The following is a 17614-nucleotide window of genomic DNA, read 5'->3' as shown; positions in this document are numbered from 1 at the left end:
CGTGGACATAACAATGACGCTACTTCTGCGCATGGCAGCAGTGATTTAGCATTGCATTTGCGACTGGCGAGAGCGGTAACCAATGGCGGAGCGCCTTGAGTAGTGATGTTAATCACGTGGCAGGGGCGTGGCTGAAGCGCGGACGGCGCGGAGAACCGGGGAACTCGCCCACTCGAGCAGACGGCTCTAGCAGGCGACATTTGTAGCTGACGACGTACGCCGCCAGTTTGAAGTGCCTCGTGCGGTCTTCAGCAAGCTATTCATCGGTCAAATTGTGCAGTGTCCACTTGTTTGAGATGCTAAAATGAAGGGTTTTCGCAACAAAGAGGGAAAAAATTACGGACTGAAGCTGAAGGTACTCGTCATTGAGAGTGACGCAAAGTTCCATGAGCGTCGCTCGAATCGGCCATGCCCGTTGGTGCCTCAGAATAGCGACTTGTTTCTATCTGTCGTTTTCGAGTTCCATTCTGTGGAGCCAAGTTATCCGCACGGGCTGTTTTCTTCTAATTGCCTCTTTTTTCCCCGGGTGGTGACCCCATATGGGTCTGGACCAGGCACGTACTTTGGAAATTTTTTTCAGGGGGGGGGGGGGGGGGTTAGAAGTGCAAGTACCCATTGTGAACAAGGCTTAGAAGTTAGAAGTGCAAGGTTAGAAGTGCAAGTACCCATTGTGAACAAGGCTTCAGTTGGGAAGCCGAAACGTCTTTTAGATTTATTCCTTTTTAGTACTTCTTTTGGTCGGTGCCCGTCGTTTTATTGCTTCGTGCTTCATCCCGACCAGACGGGATTCCGTCGACCCTCGATTCCTTATGGGTTTAACAGTTATTGCAGGGTTTGATCGTGGACGCTGTTTCGCATGATTTTATTTTGCACCTTATCAACTTATATCACAGGTATATGGTCCCGAGGATATGTCAGCGTCGCGGCGATCCGTCACTCGAGGAAATAATTAAGCAAAATGAAAAGTTGAACACAAATGGCGTTATCTCCCGCCGCAACTCGCTCCACGAACATACAGGCCAGCTGACTACGAACCGAATCTCTTTCCTGGTCCCTGGATCAGTCTAAACAAAAGTTGAACTAACGAAGCAATAGCGATGCGCGTGACCGTTGTAATAGATAGTGACAGAAAAATTGTGTTGGGCAATAAAAATTAATCAGAAATGAAATAATTAAAACAAGAAACTAAGCCCTGCCTGCTGCACCTAAGTATTGCAGGCTGCCGAATTAGAAAAATAAATGAAAATGACGTGGTCAAATAATTTTGTAAAGAAAAAAATGGGGGGGGAGTCTACCACCAGGGGAACCACGGCCAAGGGAGCGGACGGTTGCGGGATTTATTTTTCTTAAATACGGTACATGGTGCAATAATGTTTGTCTTGACTTACAATAATCTTCTTTTTCTTGATGTTGCATGCATATTTATACAATGTTTATTTGACTTGTCTTTTCTTGACGTACAATGTTTTTTTTTTTTTTTTTCTTGCTGGTATCCTTGTCTTCCCGGTTGTCTTCTGTTGTCTTGTGTTGTCGATGTCTTCTTGCTTCTGGTATCTTCTTTCCAGACTGGAATGTAATAATTTTTTTTTTTTTTTCTTATTTCTACCGGCTTCCACAGCCTACAGAGGTTCAGATTAGTTTATCTGCTTAACTGAATGACACGATTGTAGGTCTTCTTAGAAATATTATTCCTTCTCGCCTTTTTTCTTTATTCGAGTCTGTAATCCCTTTTTCTAGCTCATCTTCATTTTTTACAAAGTGTTGAGTTCGTTTTTCTTTCCATTTACATGATACTTATGTACATGTATATATATCACATACCCGATCACGCCTATATATGTTTACACCTTCACGCATGCACATGCGTATACCTCTATACACCCTCACATATGAGTATGTTATGTTTATTCCTATTTCTTACTTTATTTATTTCCTCAGTTATTTATTAATGGCCTAATAGTTTAAGTTTTATCATCTGGGTTATGATTCTATAGGGACTGAGAAGGTCAAATTTCGGAGGAGATTGATTTGATTCCTAACACCATGGAATGGAGTTGAAACTACGGGAAAAAGTTGGTTCTGGCTTGATTTTACATCTCTGCCATCAGTATCATAGACCTTTGAAAAAAGGCAGTTCGAGTATCTGGGTTAAGTTCTGACATTGTCCAACATGGTTATATAGGATGATTTTTTTTTTTTTTTTTTTTTTTTTTTCCGTGAGCCTCTCATTACTCAGGTGGTAGCCGAAGCCGTCTTACCCTTTCATTCGAGGACTCAACAGTTGGTACCGTCTGACTTCGGTGGTAATCAACACCGTCATACCGATTGAGGCAGTTGATGTTTATCTGCTTCGGTGCTAGTGTTGATCGTCATACCGATTATGTCAGATGTGTTTTTGATTTTTTTTTTTTTTTTTTTTTTCCCTTTTTCGAACTTTTTTCGAACTTTTCATATGATGTGTTTGATTTCTGTTTATACCTTTACTTCGGTGGTGGCCGCGGCCGTCTTACCGTTTCAAGGTATCCGGTTTTGTTGGATTGTTCGGTGGTAGCCAAGCCGTCTTACCAAGTTGGGGAAACAGTCGTTGCTTTTATTCCTCGGTGATAGCTTGACCGTCATACCGAAGGTGTCAGGTGAATATTTCGTTTTTCTCGAAACTGCCAGAAAATTGGTCTGTGGTATGATAGTTTGATGGAATGAGATGTTGATTTTATATTGAGCTGAGAATAAGTCCTTTTGGACTGTTGTTGGGCTTAGATCTAATGCCTACGCAAAGGCCTTTTAGAAGTTTATTTCTTGATTTTTTTTTTGTTTCTCCATCCGTGGTGTCTGTTTTATTTATTTATTTCTTTTAATTACTTTTGACAAACTAAACAAACCATTGTTTTTTTTTTTTTATTTTTAGATTTTATAATTTACTTCTTCTACCATCTCCTCCAAAATAGCAATTGCCTCCCCATCCCTTAGAATTTCGACTTTTTTCTTACTATATCCATGCCCAAATTTCATTTTTAACTTATCGCGGTACTTTCTAGTTATTTCACATTTTTCTAAATAATGTTCGAAAGAGTCGGCCTCTTCTCCGCAAGTACATCTCCTATTTTGCCTAATTCCGAACCTCTGCAGGTAATGTGGAAATCGGCCATGACCTGTCATGAATTGAGAACTATTATGATTTGCTAAGAATAAGGTTGGAATTTCAGTGATGTTTTTAATCCAATCTTTGATATAACTTTTTTGATAATTGGATTCTTGACTCCATTGACCATTCCATTTAACATATACTTGTTTGTTTAACTGAGAACTAATGAATTTTTTGGAAATGGGTAAATCTATTTTTTCCCCATATCGAATGGCTTTTTTGGCAAGGTCATCTGCATATTCATTACCCATGTTCCCACTATGCCCTTTTATGAATGTTAAGATTATTTTATGATCCTTGTTTACTTCACCAATTTTTTCCTTTATTTTCTGTATATATGGGTTTAAGTTGTCCGAATTATTAATTCCTTGTAATGTTGAAAGACTATCTGTAATAATTTGGTAACTTTCTTTATTATGTTGTTCTGCTATATATTCTAATGCCTTGGTTATTGCTATAGCTTCAGCTTCGAAGTTATTATTATGATTACCTAATGCATACTGTTTTGTTGTAATTATGTCTGAAAAGTTTTTAAAAACTATGAATGCTGCTCCTGGGTTGGACGTATCACACGATCCGTCTGTAAAAATGTTATAAGTAGCAGTCAAGTCTACTTTTGTACTGAAGTAAAATTTTACTTTATTCGCCGGATGAGTTTGCCACTTGTCTACGATAGTTATTATTTTCTCGTTTGTGAACGTTTCATTGTTCCAAGTAAATGGTTTTTCTCTATGTAAAATGTTAAACATTTCATTTTCTTTCTCTATTGTGAAATTAACTGGAGGTATGTTTGCTAACACATTTAATGCACTATTAGCAACTGTTTTATATGCTTTTGTTATGGCTAATAAAGGTTTTCTTTGAATAGATGTTAGTTTTTTTACAATTAATGAGATATTTCTGTACCATATTGGGGAAGCATAGGTTATTATACGTTCTATTCCCCTTTTGTAAATATCTCTCATTTGTTTACCTTTAATTCCTTTATTTTTGCCGGTAAACCTGTTCAGATTATAAGTGAGAGTCATGACTTTTTCTTTTATGTATTCTAGGTGTTGAATGAAAGTAAAGCTTTCATCGAAGATTACCCCTAAAATTTTTATTTTGTTTACTAGTTGAATTTTCTCTCCCCCTAATTTCAATATTGGAGGGCTTTTCTTGTATTTACCTTTTAAAATTATGAATTGCGATTTTGCCGGGTTAAACTCAATATTCTTTGCTTTTCCCCAATTTTCTACTATTTGCAGAGTTTTATTGGCTGTCTCCTGAAGTTTTCTTTTAGAATCCCCTTTTATTATTATTGTAATATCATCTGCGAACGCTTGTAAGTAAGCGTTTTCGGGAAGTTTCTTAATTAGTAGATCGGCTATCATAAGGGTCCATAATAGCGGGCTTAAAGGTGATCCTTGTGGAGAGCCCTGTTTAATCTTATATTTTAATTCTACTTCCCCGTTTTTATATATTATGAATCTTTCCCTCATGATTGCTTCCAGTAAATCGGCCAGATTATCTGGACATTTATGTTGGGTTAAATATTCTAAAATAATTTTTATGTTTATTGAATTAAATGCATTTTTGATGTCTAATGAAATTAATATTACTGCTTGCTTATCTAATAATGCTTGCGTTACCTTCTTTTTTATACTCTCTAATGCATGAGTTGTGGATGTTAAGTGTTTAAATCCATATTGATTTCTTAATAGTAGTTTCTCCTTATTCAAATAAAAATATATTCTATCCTTTAGGAGCTTTTCTAAAACTTTACCAAAGATCGAATTTATAGCAATTGGTCTGAAATCTCCAGGTTTTTCAAGACTTTTCTTTTTCGGGATTAATATTATTTTTGACTCTCCATTTTTTTGGAAAATACCCCCACTTTAAGCAACTGTTAAAGAGGCCCTGGAAAAATTCTTTGTGTTTCTTATAAATTATTTGGATAGTCTCTGTTCTTAGCCCATCTGGGCCTACTGCTATATCTTTTCTTAATTTATATACCACCGAATCTATTTCCTGTTCCGTAAATGGAACATCATATATTTCCTGTTGGGTTTTATTTAGTCCTTTATTCGAGCTTCCTTTTTCATTTTCGACTCCTATCTCGGAAATTGTGTATAATTTTTGCAAAATATATTCTACAGTCTCTTTTAACGTTTTTGTTGACGAATTATCCTCTTTTTGTATGCTACTTATTATTATTGGGGTTTTCAGCTGGTCTCTAGACAACTTGTATGCTAAATTAAAAGGGTTTTTTGTAACTTTGGATATGAAATCATCCCAATTTTTGCTCTTTGCCTTAGCCAAATTTTCCACGTACGAATCATGTTCTCTATAATACTGATTTTTGTAAATGTCTCTTAAATCTCCTCTACATTTTTTATATCTCCTTTTCATAGCCTTTACTTTTTTTCTTTGTATTTCTAACTCTAAGGTCCACCATATTTTGCCTGGCTTTTTCTCTTTCGTAAATCTCTTTTGATATTTTTTGAATAGTTCATCCAATGTATTATAGAATTTATTCACAATATTTTCAATGTCATCTGAAGAGTTAAGGTTCCTTGTCTCTTTTTCCCAATCGATATTTAGGAGTTCTTCTAGCGCTTTTCTTTCTCCTTCCTTCGTTATTTTAAATATTGGAGCACATTTTGTTTCCCATAGTTGAATTTTTATGTATCTATGATCGCTTCCAGTTGAATCTTCAGTTACTTTCCATTTTTTTATTTCTGTGAACATACTTGCAGAAACTATTGTTACGTCGATCCAACTTTTTCCTCTATTACAATCGAAAGTTGGTTCACTGTTTCTATTATTTACAATTATTAGGTCATTTTTAATTATAAATTCCAGTAGTTCCTCTCCTCTATTATCTGTAATGTTCCCTCCCCATGTAGTATTCTTTGAATTAAAATCTCCTGTAATTATTACATTCCTCGTGTGTGCTGTTTGGATTATTTCTTCAATCCTAGCTAAAAGATGTTGTATATTTTCTTTGGGAGGGAAATAGCAATTTATAATTAAGGTGTCCTTACTATTTAGGTTAGTTCTAAATGCCACTATTTTGTCATCTAAGATTAGAGGGAACACTGGAATTTTTTCTGTATGTATTATAGCTGCGGCTTTCGGGTTATCTTTTGAAGCTAATATCTTATGTTTCATTGGGAAACCAATAATTTTTCCTTTTAGGTTGTATGGCTCTTGAACTAATGAAATATGATGAGACTTATCTTTTTGATATTGACTTAAAGATTGATTTGCTTTAAATGCTCTTGCTAAATTAATTTGAATTATTTTAAATTTTTCTTTACCTAAAGATGTCTTTATTGATGCCATTTTTGGTTTTTTTTTTTTTTTCCAAACAACAATACTCAAACAGAAATAGATACAATAAAGTTTTTAACAGTACTTACTGTTTTGTCTTCCTGAAAGCAGTTTACTCCTGCAAACTACCGTCTTACTTGGTTGTTCAACACGAGTCCCATTGGGACTCCAGTCGAGAACGCCATTCTTTTGCTGTTGGACACTCGTTGTCCTCCATTGAATGCGAGTAATCCTCCTTGCCCTCTCTATGGCATGCCGGACAAAATTGCTCTTCCGACCGGCACTGCTCTGGCGGATGGTTCCTTGCACAATAGATGCAGCATCGGACGCTGCTCCTGCAGTATTTTTCAGGGTGTCCAAATCTTGCGCAAAACCTACAGATAACTGGATGATTGTTATCATATAGGGCTACTTTAAGCCATCCAATGTTCAGAGAATCTTTGTTTCTTAGTTGCTTCCAAATATTGGGAGTCGTCTTGATGACTGTGATGTTATTTTTCTTCCTGTTAACATATTGAGTTGTCACCTCGATGTCGGAGGGGCTTCCTGTAAGTTGGTTTTGGGCCATTATTTTTTGTGGAATGTCTTGTTTTTCCATTCCCTGATCGAATAGATAGTGACAACGGAACGCATGTCGACTTAATCGCGCGGGCTCCGAATCGATGTGAAAACTGGCCTTCACACCCCAGGAGATCCCAATGACTACCGCCGTCCAAAAGGAGTGAAAAGGGCAGCAAAATGTTGGCCGCTGAATAGCTGTCAAGTCTCAAGATTGATTTGGCGGTGCTTTAGCAGTGTGAGGAGTGGTGGCGCGGGTAGGGGGGGGAGTGCCGCTTAGTTTGGGGGGCGGCGGGCCCCCCCTAGCTACGTGCCTGGTCTGGACAGACGGGACGAAACGGCAGTCCATACGTTTTGTTCGCAGTGCATGTAGGTGTTCTTTTCTTTAAAACTCATAGCTAGCGTGTTCGTAGTGTTGTTAGGTTAATGCCTATAGAGGCGAAAAGAAACGCGAATTTCTTTGAAGCCGTCCATAGGCCACTTACATCCGGGTTACTGAAGTACTAAAGCGCCAGACGACACAAGAAGAGACACGGACGAGCGCTCGTCCGTGTCTCTTCTTGTGTCGTCTGTTTGGCGCTTTAGTACTTCAGTAACATGCGCCAACTAGCCCAACAAAAAGTTCTGCTGTTACATCCGGGTGGCCGAGATGGCGCCCGAATGCCGCAAGGCATTCGAAAACAAGAGCCGTTGGCAGACGTGCACGTGCCTCAAGCCCAGATCGCGGTAATACGAACCAAGCCATTCAGAATCAGAATAGGTTTTGTTGTGATGATTAGAAAGATTGCAGGCTGTTAATATACAGAAGGAAGTCCCGAAGTCAAAGACTGCAATGGGACCTCCTTTACAAAATAAACGTAATTAAACACAGATTACAGCAGTTTCAACAAATCGTTAGCAAGGAAGAACTACAGGTTTCAGTAGGGATAGCATAATTGAAGAATTAAATGTGCACAAATGTCATATAAAAAAAGCACTGTAGCATAATCTCGTTCAGCACTAATAAATTAACAGCGTAAATGATATGACGTACACAGCATAATTTGCGAACTCGAATATATATGCATGGCAAGGATATCAAACAGAAACCTAATGGTATGGCAATGAAAATGAACTGAAGGCAGCCTGAAAGAATGGTTGTGAGTATGAACTAGGTGTCGGTATTCGACGGTATTCTTTTAGTTGTTTCTTGAATTCGTGAATTTTAAGTGTTTTTATATTTAATGGTAGGGCGTTCCAGAATGCGATAGATGAAAAATGGCCGCTCTGCTTGCCATAATTAGTATGTATTTTTGGTAAAATGAAGTTATTTATTGCAAACCTTGTAATATTATTTATTAGAGAAGCTAGTGGTATCGAGCTATCGCATCGTGTGTAATTGATTTGACGGAACAAAAAGGGTACCGAAGTTATATTTAACGAGTTGTGTGACTGAAAGTATGCGATTAGTTCGTAAAAGATATGAGGCGTTGTGATTGTATGGGCTAAATGTAGTTATCGTAATAGCCTGATTCTGTAGGATTTGCAATTAATTTAAATGGGTTACGGAAGTGTTTTCCCAAGAAGTAACGCAGTAGTTCTATTCATCTCAATTCAGCTTTATTCAACATCTGCCAAATGTTCGGAGCACGGACAAAAAGCCTGGGTTACGTAAGTGTTTCCCCAACAAGTACCGCAGTAGCTAATGTGGGAAGGAATAAATGAAAAGTATAAGGATAGTAATATTTGATAATTAAATATGTTTCGTGCTCTTAGAAGTACTCTGATCCTGTAGGTAACCCTGTTTTGCTTTGGTTATTTGTTCAATAAATTTAAGATTTCTGCCTACTTCTATACAAATATAGTTACAGCAAAACATGCAGGGATAGGACTGGCGCCAAGAAAAATTAAAGGAATGGAGTGAAGTGTTCGTTGGTGCGAAGTGAATACAACAAATTTTGTTTTCGACAGGTTTGTTTGTAGCTGATCAGTATGGCACCACTCCAGCTTTGTAAATCACCATTAAGGTTAGATACTAAAGTTGTAAGACATTTATAGGAGTTAATGATAGTAATATGATCTGCATAAAGCATACATTTCGAAGAGAGGCAGTTAGGCAGATAACTGACATATAATAAATATGAAAGCGGACCCAATATGGAACATTTGGAATATTTCATTTGCTTCCATGAGTCTAATTCTGTGCACGTGTACTTAGCAAGACTTTTAAGCTGTCACCTAAAAAGAGACATATACGTGAATAAAAAAGTGTTATTAACCATTCGATGCACAGTGTTTTGATTTTTTGCAAGGTTTGCAAGCACGAAAGTGGAGCACCAACCTATAATGCACCGATCAAACACGGAGCTCAAGCGCGCCAAAACATGGAAATGTGGAGCAAGGCGCAGCTCTTGAAGACCGCTGAAACCCGCGGGTCATGTGCGCTTTCCGCAAGCAACACTGTGCACCACAGCGGCACGCGTCTATAGTGGAGTAGACAAATATCTGCAAAAATTTAATTTACTGATGCCATGCCAATTCGGTTTTCGAGCTGGAAGTTTCACCAACGTTGCCCTGCCTTCCCTAACTGGCTATATCGAACGCTCTATTGATTCAGGATGCGTAGTTGGCGCGTTTTTTGGAATTCAGAAAAGCATTTGACACCATCACCTCAACGTAAGTTACCCTCATTACCAGGCGTCACAACTGATTCGCATTTCATTTGTATCAGTGATAGTGTATCTTTCCTTGGCGTTCACCTCGACATTAACCCTAAGTTCGTTAACTATATTGCTCTTATTAGAAATATAGCAGCGTTCGGCATTTGTGCACTGCTTAAAGCACGCTCATATTTTTCTCATCAGACCCTTCTTTGTCTTTACTTCGCGTTCAATCATACTCATATAACTCATGGCATCGTATCACGGGGCAATACTTATCAGTATCATCTGAAATCCCTTCAACACTTACAAAGTCGAGCTTTTCGGATTATTTTCACTCCTCTCAACAGCAGCGCCTCTGCTCTTCTTCGTTGCAACAGCATCTTAACTATTATTAACTTGTTTCGGATTAATCTAATTTTGTTGTTGTATAAACAAATAAAAAATCAACTTTCTATCGATTCCATTGATTCTGAGCTTTTAGTAAATACCAAGTGTACCAGATTTGCTGCTACCAATAATTTTTTGCTACCTAACGTTTCAACTAATTATGGTAAATCGTCATCCTTCTGCGCGATCACATTATGGAATCATTTACCCACGTCTCTAAAATTCAAAGTTCCTTTCATCCCAATAAAGAATTCATTAAAAGACTCTTTGTTAAATTTTTGTTGTTCTTGCTTGTTGAGTTGTACTACATTTGTGTTGAACATCTTGAAGGGGCAGCGTAAAATGATGAAAACAGAAGGCAGGAACACACATGACAGTGCTGGAACTCACAACTCACTTTATTCGACCCGCCGTGGTTGCTCAGTGGCTGTGCTGTTGGGATGCTGAGCACGAGGTCGCGGAATCGAATCCCGGGCCACGGCGGCCGCATTTCGATGGGGGCGAAATGCGAAAACACCCGTGTACTTAGATTTATGTGCACGTTAAAGAACCCCAGGTGGTCGAAATTTCCGGGAGTCCTCCACTACAGCGTGCCTCATAATCAGAAAGTGGTTTTGGTACGTAAAACCCCATAATTTATTTTTTAAACTTTGTTCGAAGGCATACACAAACCTATGTACACAAACCATAACCACGTGCTTTCCCATCAGCTGCGTCATTATCAGTGCGCAAGCAAAAACGCAAAATCCTGTAATATAATCTACACTATGAGGCGGCTTAAAAATTCAAATTCACCGTCATAAAAATTTAACGATATCATGCTTACACAACGCGACCCTTTTTTCTTGATATAGTAGGCCTCAATAATCTCCCTCGTCGTCTGATTTCTATGCGCAGAAAGTATTGTGGTGTTTTTACAGAGTGGAGTGCGCCCATGCTCAGAGCAATGCCGCGCGACATGTGAGTAAGCATTACTCGTTAGCGAGCGCCTATGCTCAGACAATCTAATGTTCAGGCAACGACCTGTTTGGCCGATATAGATTTGACCGCAGGAAAATGGAAGCTCGTAAACAACTCCCATTCTACAGTGCACAAGCGCGGACGTATGCTTAACAGTGCAGCCTTTCCCAGCAAGAGTGAAGGCAGCCTGGGCCAACTTCCTATGAATCTTACCGCAAATTTTGATCACCTTGTTAGGGGAAGAATTAGGGTAGGGTAGATGCTCTGAGCATGGGTGCAACCCAATATATAAAAAAACACCACAATACTTTCCGCGCATAGAAATCAGACTACGAGGGAGGTTATTGAGGCCTACTATACCAGGAAAAAAAGGGTCGCGTTGTGTGCGCATGCCATCGTTAAATTTGTATGACAGTGAATTTGAAATTTTAAGCCGCCTCATAGTGTAGGATTAGATTACAGGATTGTACGTTTTTGGCCGCGCACTGATAATGACGCAATCGATGGGAAAGCACGTGGTTATGGGTTGTGTACATAGGTTTGTGTATGCCTTCGAATAAAGTTAGTTGTAAGCTTCAGCGCTGTCCTGTGTGTTCCTGCCTTCTGTCTTCGTCAACGAGTGCAGGTGACATGGCCTAGTGTTTCTCGATAGTTCCAACATCGCGGTTTCGGAGTCACCCGTACGCATGCAGCCATGAACGCGGCTAGATATCACATCACATGATCACAAATCAGACTTAATTAAAAGGAATTTACTTGGAAATTATGGAGCTCACGGAGAACAGCAAAGTCCTGCCACACAGCTCAGTGCAATAAGGTTTTTGCTTTGTCTTCAGCGAACCTTCGTATCAATTATAGAATTGAGAGTTAAAAACAACTTGCGTTCACCTACCTTGTCAGGTACCCTTTCTCACGCCATTTTGTACGTTTTCTACGTTATGAAGGCTTTGGCGGAATGGCGGAGGATTGGTATAAGCGGTGTAACTCTCCAGTGACGTTGAATTGCGTCTCACGACGTGACGGAGTTAGCATGGAGCTCGTAGAAGGCTGTGGTTCATAAAGTAGATTACACTGACGAGTAGGCAGCTTCGCAAATTAGTGCAATGAGGATATCAAAGTTTGTCACCTGTTATTTTGAAGCTGACGTGGTTATGGAAGTTCTGCAATTATATCTGTCTGGGCATAAGATATAGTGATGAATTTCTGCCTATTTATGTATTAACTTATTTATTTATTTGTTTGTTTATTTGGTACACTTTAGTTACTCGAAGTGAACGTGAAGACCTGCTTGCCATATCAGACGTTCGTCAGTGGTTTAACACACGTGAACAACGAAACTCATTGTCTACTACCTCGGGTGCATCCAAATATCCCTTACCTGAAAGAACAATTGAATCAGCATTACAACCAAAAGGCAAAAATAAGAAGGGAATGTACGCAGCTCAATTAATGTGTATTCTTTTATTCACTGTTACTTAATCTACCGAGTTGCTTGTCGGCGGTGTATAAATGTGAGGTTCTCTACAAAAGGTAACATTTCAACTATCATGCGCAAATTTTTCCGGGTCCCCATGTTGTTGAACACTACGCCTACATTTTCACGCCATTATAAGCTGCATAGTGCATTAACGCCGCTGGTTCTTGTGATGGTGTTCTCGAGTACCGCCTCATCTATTTTATCAATGGTGCTCCCAGCCATGGACGTTTGCATGTCGTCATAGACGATGGGGCCGCTCAGAGACGACATTTACTTCCCGCGTGTTAAGCGCAGAATATGCCGGTTTCTCGAAGATCGGAGTAGCAGTATTAGCCGAATTTCCGCAGCTGCGGCTGCGGAAATTTGGCTAATACAAATTGGCGATTGATTAGAAGATTTATTTATTTTTCATTTTGCCTACACGACGCGAAATCGCACGCGGTTAACCAGCCTGGCGTTGCGCGCTCGTCATTTGGTGCGAAATAGCATTCTTGAAAAAGTCGTTGGCTCCGTCGATGCTGCCGTTGAAACCTTTGTTTTTTCATTTAACAATGCTCAAAACTGCAGCACTTTGACAGCCAGGCATTAGGCGTGCAATTGTGCAGAAACCCGGTTCATCAGGGCGTTGGGTTCACGCACTATGTCTCCTCTTTCTACCATACTATCTCCCCTCTGGACTGTTACACGGGAGAATTAAAGTAAACGCTGCAGCTACTGCAATGATTTATTTGACAGGTGGGGGGGGGGGGGGGGGTTAACGTGCACTTACGGCCAGGGCTCTCCAGAGAGCATAGTGACAGCCAACAGAGAGCTCCATAGGGCATTGTGGCGATGGCCACAAAGATCTCGTTCTAAAGAGCTCACAGAGCAATCCTGTGAATCATAAAGGTTCTCAATCACGCGCCTACGTGTCGTTCAGCCCAACAGTAGCAGCAGCAGCAGCCGCATGCATGCATGTGGAGATGTAGAGGGAAGGGGCAAAAAGGCGTTGGCTCCGTCTAAATTGCCGTTTAGTATTTCATCCGATTTACAACGCTCAAAATGGCAGTAATTTGAAAGCCGTGCATTAGGTACGTGCAGAATCTTTCAAACTAGTAGAAGCATTGAAGGACCCTGCCCGTAGGCAAGGTTTATTTTGCTGAACACGGCATGCAATGGAGCGTAGCTAAAGAGCCTGGAACAGCAATCTCGTCACTGTCATTGGCCCCGTCGAAATCGCATTTTAAACGCTCTTTCCTTTAAACAACGACCGAAAGTGCAGGAATTTGACAGCGGGGCATAGTTTGCGTGAAGAATCTTTCAGGTGTGATGAGACATTGAAAGGTCTAAGGGGTCGCGTGTGTGCGTGTGTGTGTGTATGTTTTAATTCTTTAAATGGTATCCGTTGCAGTTGGTCTGCCATTAATGTCAAAATTATTGACAAAAACATTAAATTATTTTACTTTCCACAAATGGTATTTTTTTTGCGAAAGCTATTAAACGATTAGATTTCAAGCTTAGGTAAAGGATGGACAATTGTATGCTTTACAGAACTTGAACTATGTAGATTCGTGTAAAAATAAAGGCAGAAAAATTCTTCTTTTTTACGTCGTGCAAAAATTATTGTGACATGGTTTTTACTTTTTTATCAAACAAATAAGAACTCCTTGTGGATAATAATGCTAGTTCCAGATTTCTACAAGGCACTAACTCAAATCTTCGCAAAATTAAGTTCACAGCTAACCAGCCTGGCCTTGCACCCTCATCACGAAGTCTGTAATGATATTCTCTAAAAGCGTTGCTAATCATAATCGACTTTTATATTTTGCTTTTCATTTAACAACACTCTTAACTGCCAGAACTTGGTCACCGGACGTAGGTTACGCGCAGAATATTTCACAAGCGCTAATTTTATTACGAAAATTCATTTCGCCGGACACGCAATGGAACATATCGCTAACCGGCCCGGCGCAGCACCATCGTCATGAGGTGTATTACAGCATTATCGAAAAAGGCGTTGGAAGTCAAAATCGACTTTTATATGTTGCTTTTCATTTAACCACGCCTAGAGCTGCTGCAATGTAACAATCAAATGAATTAAATGGCGTTAAATGATGCCGTACTCGTCACAATACCGTTCTCATTGCCAGATTGCAGTTGCTTTCTCACCGACGCTATGCGGAAATCCACAGCAGGACATTTTTCAATAAAAAAAAATCGTCACAAACATCCCGTCACACATCGTCAGCAACCAATATGTCGCCATAGGACATTTCGGTTGGTGTATCGCATTCAACGTAATCATGCGAGCGTCCCCTATACCGGCTTTTACGCGAGAATATTTGCATCGCCCACTATAAGCTCGGACTCACCAGGCTGTGATACATCTGGTATACCTGCGATAGTGGAGTATACACTTGTTGCCTGTACCAAGTAAAATCGAGAACGGCAGGCATTGACCTCTTCGTTGGCGCCATTTAATTACAAGGCCGTTGAGCGGGAACGTTTTAACATAGCAAGCTGGGCGAGATGGTGATAGAACATATTCCCAGGTGTGGGCAGCGCAACGCAGATGAAGGACGAAAGGAAGTGCACGATACGAGCGCAGTATCAGCACTCGTATCGTGCACTTCTTTTTGTCCTTCGTCCGGGTGGCGCTGCCCACCCTTGGGACCGTTTTACTGGGCCCATGGCTGGACATAATGTTAATGTAGTTTAACATAATTTTTCTATTAACGTATGGCTAGATTCAGGAATGTGAAAGGACCCTTTGAGAAGAACGTGCATACTCGTATAATCGCCTCTTATAATTCTTATCTTCATAATCACTCCTAGTATCGCTGTTTTTCTCCTCTTCCCCTTCCCTCTGAGCAGAGTATAGCAGGCTAGAATATCGATTTTACCTCAGGCTAATTTCGGGGTTTTCTCGTCTAGCCCCGCTCTGTGGCCTCCATTATATTTGATGCATTCATGACCGGACTTAACCTGCCACGTTCGTTATCCTGCAATAGTTTTCACGAGACGTGATTCTTGTTATGGACTTCCAGAAACAACACAGTGCAGTCATCGACCTGATGTCGAAGTCAATAACGCTGTCGGAAGATCAAGCGATACCGCCGGAGAGCCCTCGTAGTCACCACGCCTTGAGTGTGCTCGAAGATCAAGTGAGCATACCGGAACACTCGCTTACGTAGAAGGCGTCATCGAAGGCGACCAACGTCTATTGCTCGACTGTGAAATTTGCGTCGCAAGAGGGATCCCTCGACTCCACGCAAGGAAAGCTGAAGTGATGCTAACTAACTTCAGCCAGGAGCTCAAGCACATCAACAAGGGCACGACAGTCGCGTACATCGAGGAAATTGTGGAAACCAGCAATGCGTTTATCCTCTCTGATTCTGGCGCATCTGCCACGACGACCATAGTTCCCGAACCAGACTTCGACATACATCCACGTCTCTCCTTGAGTAAACAGCAACAGCTCACAACTCTTCTTCGACGATACAAAGAATGCTTTTGACGTCATTGACGATTCGATGAATACCAGCCGCAAAGCATCGCATAATAACCGAAGAGTACGCTCGACCACTTCGCTAGAGCCCTTACCGAGTTTCCACTCGAGAACGTGAAGCTGTTAGGCAAAAAGTCCACGAAATGCTGGGCGACGACATTATCCAGCCGTCGAAAAGCCCGTGGGCATCTCCTGTAGTCTTGGTGAAGAAAGAGGACGGAACCCTAAGTTTCTGCGTCGATTATCGTTGACTGAACAAGATCACGAAGAAGAACGTATACCCCCTCCCACGGATAGACGACGCATTGGATCGGCCCTGCAAGGCTAAATACTTCTCGTCGATGGACCTCAAGTCTGGCTACTGGCAAATAGAAGTCGACGAGAAAGATTGTGAAAAGACCGCCTTCATCACGCCAGACGGCCTCTACGAGTTCAAAGTCATGCCATTCCGACTGTGCTCGGCGCCTGCAACGTTTCAGCGTGCCATGGACACGGTGTTAGCAGGATAGAAGTGGCAGTCGTGTCTTATTTACTCGGATGACGTCGTTGTCCTCGCCGGAAATTTCGACAATCACCTTAGGCGGCTTGCGACAGTATTAGAGGCCATCAAATCATCAGGGCTCACTCTGAAGCCGGAAAAGTGCCGGTTCGCTTACGATGAGCTTCTGTTCCTAGGCCACGTCATCAGCAAATGTGGAGTCCGCCCCGATCCGCAGAAGACACCTGCCATCGCAAAGTTCGCGCAGCCCATTGACAAGAAGGCAGTGCGTCGATTGCTTGGCATGTGTGTCTACTATAGCGGCTTTGTCAAGGACTCTTCACGCATCGCGGAGACGCTGACACATCTAGCTAAATGTGATGCCGAGTTCACTTCGGAAACGCCGCAGACCGACCCATTTCAAGAACTCAATAGACGCATGCAGTCGCCGCTGGTATTTGCGCATTTCGACGAGGATGCCGATACCAAAATCCACACAGATTCCAGTAGCCTAGGCCTTGGTGCCGTCCTTGTCCAGAGGAGAGACGGACTTGAACGGGTGATAGCATACGGTAGCCAGTTGCTGTCCAAAGCGGAAGACAATTATTCTACGACTGAAAAGGAATGCCTCGCCATTGTTTGGGCTACAGAAAAATTTCGCCCTTACCTATATGGCAGGCCATTCAAAGTCGTCAGCGGCCATCACGCGTTGTGTTGGCTAGCGAAATTAAAGTATCCTTCAGGACGGCTTGCGTGGTGGAGCTTCAGACGACAAGAATACGACATCACTGCAACCTACAAGTCCGGATGAAAACACTCTCATGCCGATTGCCTATCACGCACCCCTATTGATCCGCCACCGCAAGATTACTAGAATGACGACGCCTTACTTGTAATAATAAGCGCGGAGGACTTCGCTGAACAGCAACGACCAGAACCCGGAGGCAAAAAGCCTCATCGAGTATTTGGAAGGGCACCATGGCGTGGTCCTTAGGGCATTTCAGCGAGGATTGTCGTCGTTCACGATCAAAACTAGTTCAGCTTCCTCAATTCTAGACCTCATTTTATGTTCCGCAGGCATAAAAAATTGCATTACTGAAGTTTACGAGGGCATTTCTGATCACAAACTAGTCTACTTTAACTGCATGCTCCCTCGCCAACTGGGAAC

The sequence above is a fragment of the Dermacentor andersoni genome, chromosome 5, assembly GCF_023375885.2.
Source record: "Dermacentor andersoni chromosome 5, qqDerAnde1_hic_scaffold, whole genome shotgun sequence".
Lineage (NCBI taxonomy): Eukaryota > Metazoa > Arthropoda > Arachnida > Ixodida > Ixodidae > Dermacentor > Dermacentor andersoni.
This window is presented reverse-complemented; position numbering follows the sequence as displayed.